This window comes from Miniopterus natalensis, unplaced genomic scaffold, assembly GCF_054644295.1.
Source record: "Miniopterus natalensis isolate mMinNat1 unplaced genomic scaffold, mMinNat1.hap1 Scaffold_129, whole genome shotgun sequence".
Classification (NCBI taxonomy): Eukaryota; Metazoa; Chordata; class Mammalia; order Chiroptera; family Miniopteridae; genus Miniopterus; species Miniopterus natalensis.
Window position 1 is genome coordinate 22,501 of NW_028269933.1, and position 16,733 is coordinate 39,233.

Here is a 16,733-nt window from a genome sequence, read left to right on the forward strand (position 1 = left end):
TCCACTTGTAGAAAGTCACCCCCAACCTGAGGAGGCACCCCTTTTCCTCTCCTCACTGCCAGAAGCCCTTGGCTGGACCGTTTGACATGGCGAGAGGGGGAGAGAGCCCCGTCCCTGACAAGGGCACACGGCCCAGGCCGCCGAGTTCTTCGGGGAGTCACCGGGTGGTGACTCAAAGGAATTGGGTAGTCATGGGGTCGGGGGGGGGGGGGGTGGTGGAATAGGGAAGCCCAAGTAGTCTTGCTTGAATGGCAGTAGCTCTTAAGACTTGGGGGGAAGGGAGGGAGGGAGGGAGGGAGGGAGGGAGGGAGGGAGGGAGGGAGGGAGAAAGGCAGGAGGGGTGGGAAGGGAGGAACAGACATGCTCCTGTATTATTTAGAAGTTTGGACCATCCGTTTGTGCGCGTGCGTGCGAAATTTCCTTTTTTTTTTTTTTTTTTTTTCCCCCTAAATAGTACACAAAACCAGGCAAAGCATTTTATAAAGATGAACAGCATCGGCTCGCCGCCGGCATCGGGTGGAACTGTTTGGAGTCCTAAACCGACAAGTGGCTAACACTGATTTCACCTAACCAAAGAGTTACCCACTAGAGGGTTTTCGATTTCGAACTTCCTTTTCTGGTGGAGGATAAGTCCTGGGTAATAAAAAGTAAATGAATGAATGAATGAATGAATGAATGAATGAATGAATGAATGAATGAATGAATCTGTTTACTTGTCCAAATATACGTTTGAGTTTGGTTCCTTACACTGAAGAGCCCTTCTTAAAAATCCTCTTTTTTATCCCCAAGCCCAGTCCACGTTGACGTCTGGGAAAACCGGAAAGCTGGAAAATGCCGCTTGTTTCATGCAGGTGATTGGAAGGGGAGGTGGAATCTTCGGCAGGGACGGAGCTGCGGAGAAAGAGAAGGGCTAAGATAGCTCTCACGCGGAATAGTTTCAAAGAAAGACAACCACTGAAGAGCGAGCCGAGCCAGAGCGTGCTGGTTTAGGTCCGTGCAACAGAGGCGGAAGGAGGCCTGGTCGCCTTAGACCTTGTCTCTCGCGTGGACTACGTTCCCACCGCCTAGCCTATCCGTCTCGTGGGCGAAAGGGAACGAACCCTGACCCTTCACCCTGGGAGGCTCCGGGGTGACCGAGAAGCCTTCCTTTTTTTCCTTGTTTCGGCATTTTTCTCTGGAGTGTGTTGGGAAAGGGTTCGTAAGAGCGCCGTGTTTCCTTCTTTTTATTTATTTAATTTTTGCTTCATAGGTCACCGATGTCCCTTTCCCTCCCCGATGACCCACTCGGCCCCGTCCCACTCCCCGCCATGGTCCGCGTCCTTGGGTTGTGCCGACAGGCATATCAACGCTTTGGTTCCTCTCTCCTCGTCCACCCACCCCTCCACCCACCGTCCTCCAACCCTTGGCTCCTTCTTTTTAAAATGGAATCTTTTTTTTGGAATATATCTTGATTGATTTCAGAGAGACGAAAGGCGAGGGAGGGAGAGAGATAGAGACATCGATGAGGAGAGAGTCATGGGCCCGCTGCCTAGCCCGCAACCCGGGCATGTGCCCTGACCGGGAATCGAACCCCGACCTCCTGGGTTCCAGATCGCTGCTCCACCGCTGAGCCCCGCCCGCCCGGCCGGTTGACCTAAGACTTGGGCCCTGGACCCGAGCCCCTCAGCCGCGCCCCGCCCGCGGCCTCGCGCCCCTTCATCCCCACCCCCACCCCGTGATTCTCTAACGGTGGAGGGAGGGAGCTTTCCAGGCTTGGCCAACGGAGGGGGCTCTTTGCGCCCCGGACAGACCGGGGCCGGCCAGCTCCTCCAACACCCTCCCTTCCCGTGGTTCGCGGGGCTGCGGCCTCAGTAAGGGTGGGGCAGTCGAAGAAGCCCGAGGCGAGGTCGGAGGCTCTGACTTTACCCGACAGCTTTCTGCATTTGAATGGAGCTATTTACTGAGTGAGGCCGGTCACAGTGAATCGCCCGGTCCTCCCCGCCCCCACGACACCACCGCCACCTTGCCGGTTCCCCGCCCACCCACCCACCCACGGGCCCCTCCGGCTGGGGAACCGCAGGGTAGGGGTTTCATCCTCGGTCCTGAACCGGGGCCTCTGGGCCGCAGGAAAATCAATCGGGCAGGGGGAGAGCCGGGTGGCTGGCTATCTCAGGCCAAGCGGCCGAGGCGGCGAGGTGTTTGTGGAGGACAAGAGATGTGCTCTGAGACCGCCCTCCCCTCTGCCTCTCTGGTTGAGAAGTAGGCCCGGGGAGACGGCGGTGGGGCGGAGGGGAGCGGAGGGGACTCGGGCCATGGGACTAGAGAGTCCCCGCCGGCCTGCCTGCCCGCTTGCCTCCCCTGGCGCCGGCTGGGCGCCCCTCGCTCCTGTCACTCAGTTCGATCTGGAAACCTCTCTCCTCACTACAGAGGTGTGTCCACGTGAGAAACATGCCTATGCACAGAGCGTTTCGGTGACTGACTTGCCTTGAACAACAACCCCCCCCCCCCCGCCCCCGTCGCCCACTGCCGCCTGGAAGCAGAATCCCAAAGGGTTCAGATCCTGCTCCGGAGAGGAGCAGTTTAGCCCCTCATTTCATACGTGACGATGAACAGAGGAGACACACCTGTCCCCTCAGTGGATGTTGCTTGCCTTGGGCCCTGGCCACACGAAGGTTTCCCTGGCCTTGGGAGGGCTGCACGCCCCTCCTTTCTGCTCTGATGGGGACTCCTCTGGGGAACAAGGGGTGCGTGTAGGACGCGGCCCCTCTCTGTTCCCGGCCTGAGCCCAGAGCCCAGTCGACAGCATTGGGGAATTGTCAGGAACCAGCCTGAAAGACGAACAGATCTGAGTTCGAGTGGTGGGAATGAAAGAGACAATCGCAGTTATGGGATCGGGAGGGCTGCCCTCCGATGAGGTGCAGCCCCCAATGGCTTCAACGCCTTTCTTATAGAGTGAGTAACAAACAACCGGTAAGGAGGGGAGGGTGATACAGAGTAGTTCTTTCCAGGCTGCACAAACACACTTTCAGGGTCAACGTCCTGCCTCCTGCGTGAGCTCAGACCTGTGTCACTGATCTTCATTTCTTCGGCTCCCCACGGGAACCTGCGGGGAGGGTGGAGTCCCTGGCTCCAGGCCCTCGGGCCACGTGGGCCACGTCCAGACACGTCACCGGCTCCCAACGTCTCCCCCTTCTTTACTTTTTCACTGGAGCCAGTGGACTCCTGTCTGCAGCTCTGAGAGGCTTTGTGTTTCCGCTTGGACACAGACCGGGAATAAACATAGGAACATGAACACTCTGGCCAACAACATAATACCAGAATAGAATCGTGAAGGTAAACTATGTGTAGAGATCATATCAGAAAACTTGTCAAACGGTTCTTTTGCTAAGTCTGCGGGTGAGGTATCGAGAGGAGCGGCCTTCTATGGCATTTATATCAGCATGGAACGTCAATAGATACGTTGCCTTAACTCCATATCCCCGTAAGATGGTCTTTACCCTATCCCACCCCCATTCAGAGTGATTCTATGCTCTCTTAGTCTAGAAAGGGTATCTGACCGGTGGGATGGTGACACGTCCAGCCGGGCGCCCGATGGAGCACAAGGTCAGGGTATGGTGGACGCGGCCTCTTAGAGGTGCCTCAGGCGGGCGCTGCCACTTCCCGGCGTGCCAAGGAAGCACGTTTGCCGGAGTGCGCTCACGGCGTTGCGTCGGCCGCCGCGCCGAGGTATATCTCTTGGGCCCTGCCTGCAGCATACCAGCGTCCTTGCCTCTCGACTGGAAGCGTGACGAACGCAGGTTGGTGCGATGCCAACCAATCCGAGTTTGCATGAGCACTAGACACGCAGTTTGTGAGGTTACAGCGTACACACTTGATGGAGCAAGAATCAGCTAATTTCTTCATCCAAACCTTACCTAACAGTCATACGTAAGGAGGAGGAACACGGGCTAAACCTCCTTTAACAGAACGGCTCCCATTTGGATGAGTCTCACCTTTACGTCTCACTGCGACAATGTCCGTGTTTGCTACTAACTTCCGTACATTAGGTTGAACTCGCCCGTGCTCCGTTGGCGGTAAGGTCTCCACAAATCCTCCAGGTGTTTCGATCAGTTCATCCACTGGGGGGGGGGGGGGGGGGGGGGGGGGGGGGGGCTGTCTCCGATGCCGCTCAGCTGCTGAGAAACCTTCTGCATCCGATTTTTAAAAATTAAGGGTCCATAAAGAGAGATGAAGTATTTTACTAGGAGAGTGGCAGGTATATTCCCCCTTCTTTATTTTTGCAGTGTGAGCCTTTAAGGTCCCGTGGGCTCGCTCGATGATCCCCCGGCCCCGAGGATGATAAGGAATGCCTGTGATAGGAGTCATTTGGAAAGTTGCACGAAACTCTGTAAAAGTTTTGCTAGCGTACGCAGGCCCATTGTCGGTTTTTAGAATTTTTGGAATGCCCGAGATGGCAAAACGTGATAATACATGACAGATAACCCGTCTCGTGTTTTCCCCAGGATGCGCGCTTGCCACTAAAGATCCAGAATAAGTGGCCACTGTGACGTGCACAAATGACTGGCGACCGAATTCGGCTATAGGAGTAACATCCGTCTGCCAGATATGTCCTGGGAGCAATCCCCGTGGATTCACACCGTACTGAGGTGCGAGGGGCATGGGCTCGGGACAGTTTTGACGCTCCTTTCCTATTCGCCGGGCGGCTTCACGGGTCGTGTTCAATCGTTTTCTTAAACCCGAAGCATTTGGATGATGCGGAGCGTGTGAGGCTCGTGCTTGTTCAACAGAGGAAATGACTAAGGAAGCGCCACGAGTCAACATGTCTGCTTGCGCATTTCCTTCTGCGAAAGGTCCGAGGAGCACTGAGTGAGCTCCGATATGTCCCACAGAACAGGGTGAGGTTCGTGGCTCAATCCGTTGCCGTCAAGACAAGAGAGCGGCTATGACTGTAGAGGGATCCCTGTCAGTCGGGGTAGCCGTCTCCAAACCTCGAAGGATAGATACAGTGTATTCAGAATCTGTGTACAAACTACATGGGACGTCTTGCAAGCGTTGACATCCTGCAATGACAGCTACTAACGCTACGGTCTGTGCAGAGGTTTCTCGAGTCTTCGATGGACGGCCCCGATTATTGACGACATAGCTGGCGATTCCAGACGTCGGCCCATCAGTCAACACTCAAAGAGCATCAGTCAGGGGTTCTCGAGAGATCATCTGTGGGAATATCACAGGGTTTTGAATGAATCGCTGTCGTCATTTCTCTGATGGATAACGGCAGTCGATCTGCCCACTGTCCTCTGCAAAAGCGATCTGCCGTAAAGTTTCATTTTGCCACCACCGCTGCGGCTGCACGGAAGCGCGAGGCACCGTAACAGCGGCAGGCTGTTTCCCAAAAAACTCTAGAGCTCTTTTTCTACCCTGCGATGTTCATGGGGCCACCGATGGGGCATAAGGTGTGATCACCATTTTTCTGGAGGAAGGTAAATGAACCCCTTCTAGTGGAGCTTCTTGCCAAGACAGCCCAGCGGGCGGAGAATGGGTAGGTAAGATGATGAGTTGCCAGGCTCTTGTGTCATCCATTCTGACGATAGCCTTCTCTGCCGTCTCTAGAGCCCGTTGTCCCTCCACGGTTAATTCTCGAGGTCAGGGTCGCCACGGAGTGTGTCAAAGAGTGCTTTTAATTCACCCGTGGTTAAGCCTAAAGAAGGCCTTAGCCAATTCACGTCCCCCAAAAGTTTTTTGGAAATCAACCAGGGTGGATAGACTGTCTGTTCCGAACTGAAATCTTTGTGGCCTTACTTTCCTTCCGCCCTTCGATCGGTTGCCCTGAGCGATGATAAGGCGTGGCCTGTTGAACCTTTTCGGGGGCTAGGACGAGGCCAGATCTATTTAGTTGAAGTGCTTAACTCTGAGTAAATCACTTCTAAGTTTTCTAGATCACGATGAGCCGCGAAAACATCATCCGTAGAATGGATGACGTGGGCTTCCGGATGTATCTTTCGATTCTCTTTCGTGGCCGTAGCCGCAAATTTTGGACGCCGTGTGGGACTGTTCGCCACGCCCCGGGGCAAAACTCTCCAGCGATCTCTCCTCATCGGCTCCTTAAAATGGGCGGAAGGAACGCCGAAGGCAAATCTTTTACAATCTGCAGGGTAGAACGGGATGGTGAAACAGCAGTCTTTCACGTCGAATACTAGTCAACGGCATCCCGCGGGGACGGCCACCGGAGAGGGCAGACCTGGTGGGAAAGGCCCCATCGTTTCCGTAGTCTTATTTACGGCACTTAAATCCTGTCATAGCCTCCACTTTCCAGATTTTTTTCCCTTAATAACAAATATAGGTGTATTCCAAGGACTATTTAGATTCCTCCGTGTGCCCCTGAGCTGACTGTTCCTGCGCCAATTGCCGGGCTGCTTGAATTTTTTCCTCTGAGAGAGGCCACGGCCCCACCCAATACGGGATTGTCAGGTGGCCGGGTGAGGCAGGAAGAGCAGTGACCTTCAGGACACACTGGAGTCACAGCTAAGACCTTGTTTTGTCAGTTGGCCTTGGCAGGGAATGGGCCGTTCTACCCCCTGGCCGTCTTGGCCCGGTCCCTGCCCCGCCCGGCATGTAACCCGGGTCTAACATACGATGAGCTAGCTGCCTTAGGATTGGGGCTAGACAAGAACACTCCCATATTTTTGAGAACATCTCGGCCCCACAGATGACGTGGCAGAAAAGGCAATACATAAGGTTGAAATGCACCGGGCTTTCCCCCCCGCATCTCGCCGTGTCAGAACCTGTGTACTTTGCAGCGCAGATGGATGGATGGATGGATGGATGGATGGATGGATGGATGGATGGATGGATGGAGTCTGTCCAATTCCTGGCGAAGAAGTCATGGCAGGTTGCACAGGCCACTGGGATGGCCAGTATCGCTGACTAATGACTGAAACATCAGCTCCTGTGTCTAGCAATCCATTCCGTTTCTTACCATCGCTCGGCAGTTCTCTTTCAGGTCTCTCGGACCCCACTGTTTGAATCCAGTGGGCTCTATCGGAAGGGCCAGGGCCATGATTTCCCCTCTCCTGTTGAGATACAACTCCTCCTGTCTTCCGAAAGGGCAATAATATCCATTGCGCGATTCTCACTTCAGGGGCGAATGTCACGCTATCGAGAGGAGCTATACGCATGACCTTTCGCTCCCCGGTATAGTCGGAGTCTAGGACGCCCGGAAAAACTTGAAGTCCCTTCCTTGTTCACCCGCTACGTCCTACTAAGAGGCCTACAGTGTCTCTTAGCAGAGGCCCATATACCCCCGTGGGTACGGCTCGGGGTCCCACCTCGGGTGTTAATACGTAGCGGGCGGCGGGACGGAGGTCCAGTCCTGCGCTTCCTAGCGCGGCTCGTTCCCTGTTTGGTCTCCGGTCATCCCTGGGGTGGGTAGACTGACACGGCCCCGATCGTTTGAGGGGGTCGAGGCTGCCCCCTCTCGTAGTTTCCCGACCGCCGTCAGGGTTTGCGGTCGATGTCCATCTTTGACCTGCACATGTGAGCCCGATGCTTTCCTCTTTTACATCTTGGGCACGATCCTGGTTGTCTCACTCGTTCGTTGCTGTTATTCCTATTTCTACCATCCTTACCGAAAGGCCCTGACTTGCCACGGCTGTAGCAGTTACCGCTTCCTTTTCCCTGACTTCTCTGTGGCTGTTCCGTGACTCCTCGAATAGTCGTTCCTTGCAGCGCTGCGGCTAATGTCAACCCCGGTATCTACGATGGTCCGATATCGGCACAGAGAACGTCCATAGTCCGATAGCGAACCCTTCTTTTTCCAAGGTCTAACAGCAGACTGACGTGCTGAATCTGCATTCTCCTGAGCCGGCCGTGTTACCGGCAACATTCCCGCCTCTCCGTCAGGCACTGAGCGGCTAACTGCCTGAAGCAATCTGGAAACAAAGTCTTGGTGAGGCTCATCAGGTCCCTGCCTTATTGGGGCTAGTTCTTCTGATTTCCTGCCAGGTGTAGGCCATGGACGCCAGGCCTTAGAGGCCAGTGCCTTCCTTGGAGGAGAAGCGTCATTGGTCCAGTGAGGCCCTTCTCCTAGTAACATCTCATCAGTGATGGGAATATGGTGTGTTGCCCTGTTTCTGTTTGCAGCCTCATGACAACGATCCTAAAATTCCGATTTCCGTAATAAATTGTCTCCTCCTGTGAAACATGCTTTAGCTAGAGATCTCCAATCGTTAGGAGTTAGTTAAAGCGTCAGTAGCGATGTTTTCTAGGATGGTCAAAGTCTACGGAGCAGCGGGCCCCTATCGAGCTGTAGCCTGTTTTAGCTCCTTTCACATTTGGAATGACAAAGGGGTGTCATATCTTTGCACCTGATTAGGATGATTAGGGTTTGGCTGCTCAGAGACCGGAAAGATGGCCAGCCCAGAATTCCACACCTCCTCTCCGCTCTCTTGCGCTTTCAAGAGCGTTCTTGGCAGCGGAGATAGGGTATCCTTGATCTGTTTTTCCATACGTGGATCATTGACATTATTTTCCCTGTCATCGTTATTCAATTTGGAATTATCCCGATCGTCTCCTTTCCGTGGAGAGGCAGGCGAAGCGGAAGGGAAAGTTGGCTTTTGTTCAGAAGCGTGTCACGATCGCACCAATCTCGTCAAACTGCCCGACAATCTCTGGAGTTACTTCCTCACTTGTATCGGTCATAGCTGGATAGAGACGATCGTCATGATTGTTAACGAGCAGCTGCGTCATCTAGTTCGGCCTGCTCTTCTGGCGGGAGCTCCTCGGCATCCCCTTCGAGATCCTTACCCCCCCCGCCCCCCCCCCCGTACATTCTCTCCTCCATCCCATTTTTCCTCTGCTATAGGAGCCTCCTCTTTTTGTTCTGTACTCCCTGTTTTACGTTCAGACTCATGACTAGGATCAAGGGAATCACGGACTAGGCTCCAGAAAGAGAATGTATCCGTGGGCACTTTTTCTGGCCCATATGCATGAGACCAATCTCGTCATTCCCCCCCCACCTTTTGCCATGTTTTTACATTGACCAGGTGCCGCCCCCCCCCCCCCCCCCCCCCAGAAGATCAGCAATAGCCGATTCATACACTGGAGGACCAGGAAGTTAAGAGCCATGATCCGTTTTGCTACCTGAGACGATCACTCGGCTCATCTTTCTCCACCTGATACCAGAAGCTGCTGTGATCCCTGTAGCTGCGATGGTAGGAGGATGGCACGTTAGAAGCCGGAATGCTGTCCGGGGATCCTGTTTGCTACCTTATAGTTTTAGATGTTTTACATGCTTTTTTTTTTTTTTTTTTTTTTTTACTATATCTCTCTTGATTTAAGAGACAGGGAGGAGGAGGAAGGGAGGGAGGGGGAGAGACAGACAGACAGACAGACAGACAGACAGACAGACAGAGAGGTTGAGGCATCTTAAGACTTGGGGGTGTGGTGGGGTGCGGTGGGGAGGGAGGAAGAAAGGCAGGAGGGGTGGAAAGGGAGGAACAGACATACTCCTTTATGATTTGAACGTTGGAAGTTTGGACCATCCGTTTGAGCACGTGCGCATTTAACCAAAATAATAAATAAATAAAATAGTACACAGAAACAGGCAAACATTTTATAAAGATGAAAAGCATCTACTCTTCACCGGCATTGGGTGGAACTGTTTGGAGTCCTAAACTGACAAGTTGCTAACACTGATTTCACCTAACCAAAGAGTTACCCAGGAGAGGGTTTTTATTTTCGAACTTTCTTTTCTGGTGGAGGACAAATCCTGGGTAAATAAATAAATAAATAAATAAATCTGTTGACTTGAGCAAAATACGTTCGATTATGGTTCCTTACACTGAAGAGCCCTTCTTAAAAATCCTCATTTCTTTTCCAAGCCCTGTCCACATCGACGTCCGGGAAAACCTGAGACCTGGAAAATGCCGCTTGTTTCCTGCGGGTGATTGGAAGGGGAGGTGGAATCTTTTGGAGCTGCGGACAAAGAGAAGGGCTAAGATGGCTGTCACGCGGAACAGTTTAAAAGAAAGAGAACCACTGAAAAGCGAGCCGAGCCATAAGCATGGTGTTTTAGGTCCGTGCAACAGAGACGGAAGGAGGCCTGGTCGCTTTAGACCTTGTCTCTCGCGTGGACTACGTTCCCACCGCCTAGCCTATCCGTCTCGTGGGCGAAAGGGAACGAACCCTGACCCTTCACCCCGGGAGGCTCCGGGGTGACCGAGAAGCCTTCCTTTTTTTCCTTGTTTCGGCATTTTTCTCTGGAGTGTGTTGGGAAAGGGTTCGTAAGAGCGCCGTGTTTCCTTCTTTTTATTTATTTAATTTTTGCTTCATAGGTCACCGATGTCCCTTTGCCTCCCCGATGACCCACTCGGCCCCGTCCCACTCCCCGCCACGGTCCGCGTCCTTGGGTTGTGCCGACAGGCATATCAACGCTTTGGTTCCTCTCTCCTCGTCCACCCACCCCTCCACCCACCGTCCTCCAACCCTTGGCTCCTTCTTTTTAAAATGGAATCTTTTTTTTTTTTTTGGAATATATCTTGATTGATTTCAGAGAGAGGAAAGGCGAGGGAGGGAGAGAGATAGAGACATCGATGAGGAGAGAGTCATGGGCCCGCTGCCTAGCCCGCAACCCGGGCATGTGCCCTGACTGGGAATCGAACCCCGATCTCCTGGGTTCGAGATCGCTCGCTGCTCCACCGCTGAGCCCCGCCCGGCCGGTTGACCTAAGACTTGGGCCCTGGACTCGGGCCCCTCAGCGGCTCCCCGCCTCCCGCCCCGCCCCGTCCCGCTCGGACCCGGCCTCGCGCCCCTTGATCCCCACCCCCACCCCATGATTCTCTAACGGTGGAGGGAGGGAGCTTTCCAGGCTTGGCCAACGGAGGGGGCTCTTTGCGCCCCGGACAGACCGGGGCCGGCCAGCTCCTCCAACACCCTCCCTTCCCGTGGTTCGCGGGGCTGCGGCCTCAGTAAGGGTGGGGCAGTCGAAGAAGCCCGAGGCGAGGTCCGAGGCTCTGACTTTACCCGACAGCTTTCTGCATTTGAAAGGAGCTATTTACTGAGTGAGGCCGGTCACAGTGAATCGCCCGGTCCTCCCCGCCCCTCCCCCCCACCTGCCTGCCCCCCCCCCCCCCCCCCCCCCCCCCCCCCGGGCCCATCGGGTTGGGGAACCGGAGGGTAGGGGTTTCATCCTCAGCCCTGAACAGGGCCTCTGGGCCGCAGGAAAATCAATCGGGCAGGGGGAGAGCCGGGTGGCTGGCTATCTCAGGCCAAGCGGCCGAGGGGGAGTAGTGTTTGTGGAGGACAAGAGATGTGCTCTGAGACCGCCCTCCCCTCTGCCTCTCTGCTTGAGAAGAGGCCTGGGGAGACGGCGGTGGGGCGGAGGGGACTCGGACCATGGGACTAGAGTCCCCGCCCGCCCGCCCACCTGTCTGCCCGCTTGCCTGCCCCGGCGCAGGCTGGGCGCTGCTTGCTCCCGTCACTCAGTTCGCTCTGGAAACCTCTCTCTTTACTATTGAGCTGTCTCCACATGGGAAACATGCCTATGTACAGAGAGTTTCAGTGACTTGCCTTGCCTTGAGCCCCCCCCCGCCCCCCCCCCATCGCCCACCGCCACCTGGAGGCAGAATCCCAAAGGGTTGAGATCCTGCTCCGGAGAGGGGCCGTTTCACCCCCATATTTCATAGGTGACGATGAACACAGGAGACACACCTGTCCCCTCAGTGGATGTTGCTTGCCTTGGGCTCTGGCCTTGGGAGGGCTGCACGCCCCTCCTTTCTGCTCTGATGGGGACTCCTCTGGGGAACAAGGGGTGCGTGTTCCCAGAGCCCAGAGCCAGTCGAACAGCATTGGGTGTGGGGAGCCGCTGTGGCCCCAGGCACAGAGGAGCTGCCTGGGTGAGCTGCTGATGTGCTCCCCTGCTCCCGGGGAGATGTGGGTGAGCCGCTGTGGCCCCAGGCACAGAGGAGCTGCCTGGGTGAGCTGCTGATGTGCTCCCCTGCTCCCGGGGAGATGTGGGTGAGCCGCTGTGGCCCCAGGCACAGAGGAGCTGACCTGGGTGAGCTGCGGATGTGCTCCCCTGCTCCCGGGGAGATGTGGGTGAGCCGCTGTGGCCCCAGGCACAGAGGAGCTGCGTGGGTGAGCTGCGGATGTGCTCCCCTGCTCCCTGACCCAGTCCTTGAGGCACCAAAGCAATACTAATTTAGCTTGCGGCCTTAAGTTCCAGAAAAGCTTATCAGGATGTTGGTCCCGGCCTGAAGGGTTAAAGGACAGTCAAGCCACATACCAAGCCAAGGACTCAATCCTCCCCGCAAGTTCCCATTAGAAGCCGAAACAAAGACAGGCACCAACGTCAGAGCTCCTGCAAGAGGCAGGGTGTTTACTCTGAGATAGCATTCAACGGCCTTGAAGGAACTACTCAAGGGGTAGGAATGCGGAGCGGGGTGCTATTCAGCAAAATTAACAGTGTCTGTATAAATTGAGCTGGGAAAATAAACTCGGGGCCGGCAGCTGGCAACAGGCATGAGCTGCAGCCCTCCCGATCCCATCTTTTTTGTGTCTGTCTTCTCTTCATCCTCACCCCTTCCTCAGGACCGTTCGACTCTGCCGGCGGGCTCCGGCAATTGGGGAATCATCGACCTGTGGGCCGTGAAGGGGAAGCGTTTCTAGGAGATGGGTGTCCCGTCACCTGCATGCATCGAGGGTTGGATGAGTTTCCAAACCATCCCGCCGAGGGGGACGTTAGGATTGAGGCCCTCCCAGGGGCTCATCTCCCTTTGAGAGCTGAGGTCCTCTTCAAGTCCATGTTCTCCGCTCTCGAAGCGTCCACACCTGTGGCCTGTGCCGTGTGCCCCTTCATCCACATCCTGGAAGAATAAGCAGGTTAACCAGGTGCCCCCCCCCCCCCAAAAAAAAAGATCAGCAATAGCAGATTCATACATTGGAGGACAATGGACCAGAAAGTTAAAAGCCATGATCAGTTTTGCTAGCGGAGACGATCACTTGGCTCATGTTTCTCCACCTGAGACTTTCAGAAGCTGCTCTGATCCCTGTAGCTGCGATGCTAGGAGGATGGCATGTTAGAAGCTGGAATGCTGTCCGGGGATCCTGTGTGCTACCTTATCTTTTTAGATGTTTTACATGCTTTCCTTTTTTTTTTTTTTTTTTTTTACTATATCTCTCTTGATTTAAGAGACAAGAAGGGAGGAGGGCGGGGGAGAGAGAGAGAGAGAGAGAGAGAGAGAGAGAGAGAGAGAGAGAGAGAGAGAGAGAGAGGGAGAGGGAGAGGGAGAGGGAGAGAGAGAGAGAAGTGTCAAGGATGAGAGAGGCATGGGTCGGCTGCCTCCTGCACACCCCCGACTGGGGATGGAGCCCGCAACTCAGGCATGGGCCCTGACCGGGAATGGCACCGTGATCTCCTGGATCCTTGGCTGGCGCTCAACCGCTGAGCCATGCCCGGCCGGGCCCGATCTTCTTTAATGTGCACCTGTACACGGAGGCCTTCTCCGGAGAGTGAAGACCTTTTAGACAGAGAATCGGCACGTTTGGGAGACAGACGTGTTGTTCCGGACTAGGGGCGGGTAGGCCACGGCGAAGAAGCCACTAGGAAGATTAGGGGCCAGTTTGATTTGGTTTGTCGGGACCGACGGACGGGTGGCTCACCAGACCTCAGTTCTGCAGCCGCTCACCTGGATGCTGTTCACAGAGTGCCCGCCACGCTCCTGCTCCCCCCTTCCCCCCTCCCTGTCTCTGGTGATGACAGATGTCTTCTTCTTTCTCCCTCGAGAGTTTAATCTCCCCACCACCACCACCACCGGAGAGGGGTGTTGGGGGTGAGGAGGAGGAGGAGAAGGAGGAGGAGGAGGAGGAGGAGGAGGAGGAGGAGGAGGAGGAGGAGGAGGGGAGCACCTTTCTCGAACCTGCTATGTCTTAAGTCACTTGAGTTCCAAATGACCCATGTGCCAACGTGGCTTCGGTTTGGGGTGACGTGTTGCTCCGGTGGTTTCCTTCTGAGCGGTTCCGGGTGGGTGGCTTACACCTCTTTGCTCTTCTGGCTGCTCTCACCTCTGGCTTTCGACAACCAGAAGTTTCCTCGCCTTCGTTTCCACCGTCCCCGATGCTCCTCCGTGGCCTGGGCGTTAAATTTTGAAATGACTCCACAGCTGTAGCTGTGGCACGGCCCGACCCTGGGCCCTGCGGAGGAGTCGGAGCCTAGGATCGCTACCCAGTGTCTTGCTGTCGCTCTCTGTTCCTTCCTTAATAACCGCAGCGGCGGGAGGAAGACATTTTTTTCTCCCCTGCTAGGTTCTTTCAGCTGGCCTGATGACCGAGTCCACACGAGAGGGACTCATGAGAGAAAATAATCAGTTGTAAGTACGTAGGACAGCCAGGCCCCCCCCCCGTGCATGCACGCGAGCACATCCCACCCTCGGCCCCTCCGCTCCCACGAGAGAGAACGTTCGCCGGCCCAGGATTCCGTGGCTGATCATAGGTGTCGTCGTCGTCGTCATCGTCGTCGGGCCCTGCGGTGGGTGGGGTGCTCTGGAGTCGGATGCTTCACTCCCTAGAAGTGTAACAGGATGACAGCAAGAAGCTAGGAAGATGCCTGGGCAAGTGGAATAGAGAAACCGAGACAAGAAAATGACACAAGGCCAAACAGTTTGGGCCGCTTGCAGCAAGACCTTATCTTCCCCCGAACGAGGACACTTGAGAGCCAATGGTGAATACCCCTCCTCCCTGACCAAAGAACACGTAGGTAGCCGAAATCACCCTGGAACTGCTGAGGCAGGAGGGCGGGAGGGGGACAGAAGAAAGGGAGAGCTCGACCTCACTCACTCACTGAACAAAGAAGTAGCAAGCTTGGGACCTCTGTGTCCAAGACAGAAGGCAGAGGAACCCCGAACCCTGTAGACAGAAGGGTATAAGACCCCCTCGGACCCCAGGTGGCACACCCAGACCATCTGAGGTGCCCGATGGTGTTTTACGCCCAGTGTATTTTATTTCGGTTTTGGATCGGCTCGCCGTGCTTCCTTGATAAGTTCCCTCGTTAAAGGCGACGACGACGACGACGACGACGACGACGCTGTCCGGTGCCACTCGTTTGAATTCTTTCTCCAGAGCGTGACGGGAACCGAGGAAGGGGCGACAGCCCTCGCCCTCTGACTCAGGGGGCTCTCCCATAACATCTTTCCTGGCGGCGGTAACATCTTTTCAGCTGTCCTGTCACGGAAGGACTCAAAGGACGCCGCAGGGCTGATGTCCCAGAGGTCAAACCGGCACCGCCACCGCCTGGCCCGGAGGCCCCCCTGCCCCTCCCCTCCCCCTGCCCCGCCCTAAGGCACGTCTTTGGCCCAGACTACCCACCCGAGGCTCCAGCTAAACTGAGACGCTCTTATCGAGTGGGGACATCCCAAGGGCTTAGAGGTTTCCTCCCGGGAGTGGGGCCGGGCCGGTCCCACCTCTCTTTCTTTCGAATGGGTGAGTTCTGAACTTCCCAGGCACGGCCGGCCAACCCTTTAAGGCACAACCCACCCGCTGCTGTTTTCATCTCCCTGGCATAGACACACACTGCCCGCCCACCCGGGGAAATGAGTTTCTGTTCTTCTCCTCGGTCTGTGCGTTTCGAAACCACCACAACTGTTTTCCACAGCGGCCCTACCATTTTATTACCATTATTATCATCGTTATTGTTGTTATGACTTTATGATTGTTATTTTCGATCATTTTTCTGAGTTTCTTTGAGCTGCACTGATGACATAGGCTGGGGAGCAAGATCTCAGATGCTCCGGCCCTACCATTTTACATCACCACCACCACCGCCGCCACCGCCACCGGCGAGTGGCTCGGTTTCCCCGCGATGTGACCTCACCGGCGTTTTCTGGATACCGTTCCCCGTATTTTGCTCAAGGAATTCTGAGGGCTGTGTCCCGACGGTGCCTCCCTGTAGTGTTCATCGGCATTCATCGGGAACCACTGGCTCACGTCTTCTCCAGCGCCTATTTGCCATTCATGGCACGGAGCTCTCCCCCTGTCCGGTGAGATGCCCGCTCTGTGTCTTTGGTCTATTTAGATTTAAATTTAGTTTAATTGAATAGTTTATGTTATTGTTTAATTTTATTATTTTTTAAAATTTTATTTTATTAATCCTCACCAGAGGGTATTTTTCCCCATTGGTTTTCGTAGTTTTGTTTTTAAAGAGAGAGTGGAAGGGAGGGAGGGTGGGAGGGGGTGAGGGCGGGGGGAGGGTTTGAGAGAGAAAGAAAGATTGAGAGAGAGATCAAGTTGTTGTTCCACTTGTTGATGCATTCATCGGTTGCTTTTTGAAAAAGAAATATGTTCTCATCGATTTGAGGGGTGGGGAGGAAGGGAGAGGGAGGGAGGGAGAGAGGGGGGGAGAAAGAGAGCCAGAGAGAGAGAGAGAGAGAGAGAGAGAGAGAGAGAGAGAGAGAGAGACATTGATCCGTTGCTTCCCATGCGCATCCGGACTGGGGACTAAACCCGCAACCTGGGCCTGGGCCCTGACCTGGAAAGGAACCGGTGACCTTCCAGTGCACGGGGACGATGACGCTCAACCAGCGAGGCACACCGGCCACGGCTCCGTTGCTTCTCATATGTGCCCGCACTGGGGATCGGACCCACCGCCTCGGCAGATGGGGAGGACGCTCCAGTTAACTCAGCCGCCCGGCCAGGGCCGGATCGACGTTGACCTCATTTCAAACACACGCGCCCTTTCTGGTGGTCGTCCTGAAGGCGAGTCGCGC

The 16,733-nt window shown here is 55.2% G+C and overlaps 3 long non-coding RNA genes across 3 annotated transcripts in view; all 3 read left to right on the forward strand.

Annotated features, from left to right (window-relative positions):
* LOC148090352 (uncharacterized) overlaps positions 1-113 on the forward strand; it is a 19,866-nt gene extending 19,753 nt beyond the window's left edge. Inside the window, exon 2 of the long non-coding RNA XR_015713830.1 lies at positions 1-113. This exon is cut by the window's left edge and continues 24 nt beyond it. This is a non-coding gene — a long non-coding RNA (uncharacterized LOC148090352).
* Positions 114-594: 481 nt separating this feature from the next.
* LOC148090356 (uncharacterized) lies at positions 595-1,226 on the forward strand. Its single transcript, XR_015713831.1, has 2 exons — positions 595-637; positions 790-1,226. It is a non-coding gene; the product is annotated as an uncharacterized LOC148090356 (long non-coding RNA).
* Positions 1,227-4,469: 3,243 nt separating this feature from the next.
* LOC148090357 (uncharacterized) lies at positions 4,470-10,287 on the forward strand. Its single transcript, XR_015713829.1, has 2 exons — positions 4,470-5,518; positions 9,858-10,287. It is a non-coding gene; the product is annotated as an uncharacterized LOC148090357 (long non-coding RNA).
* The last annotated feature ends 6,446 nt before the right edge of the window (positions 10,288-16,733 follow it).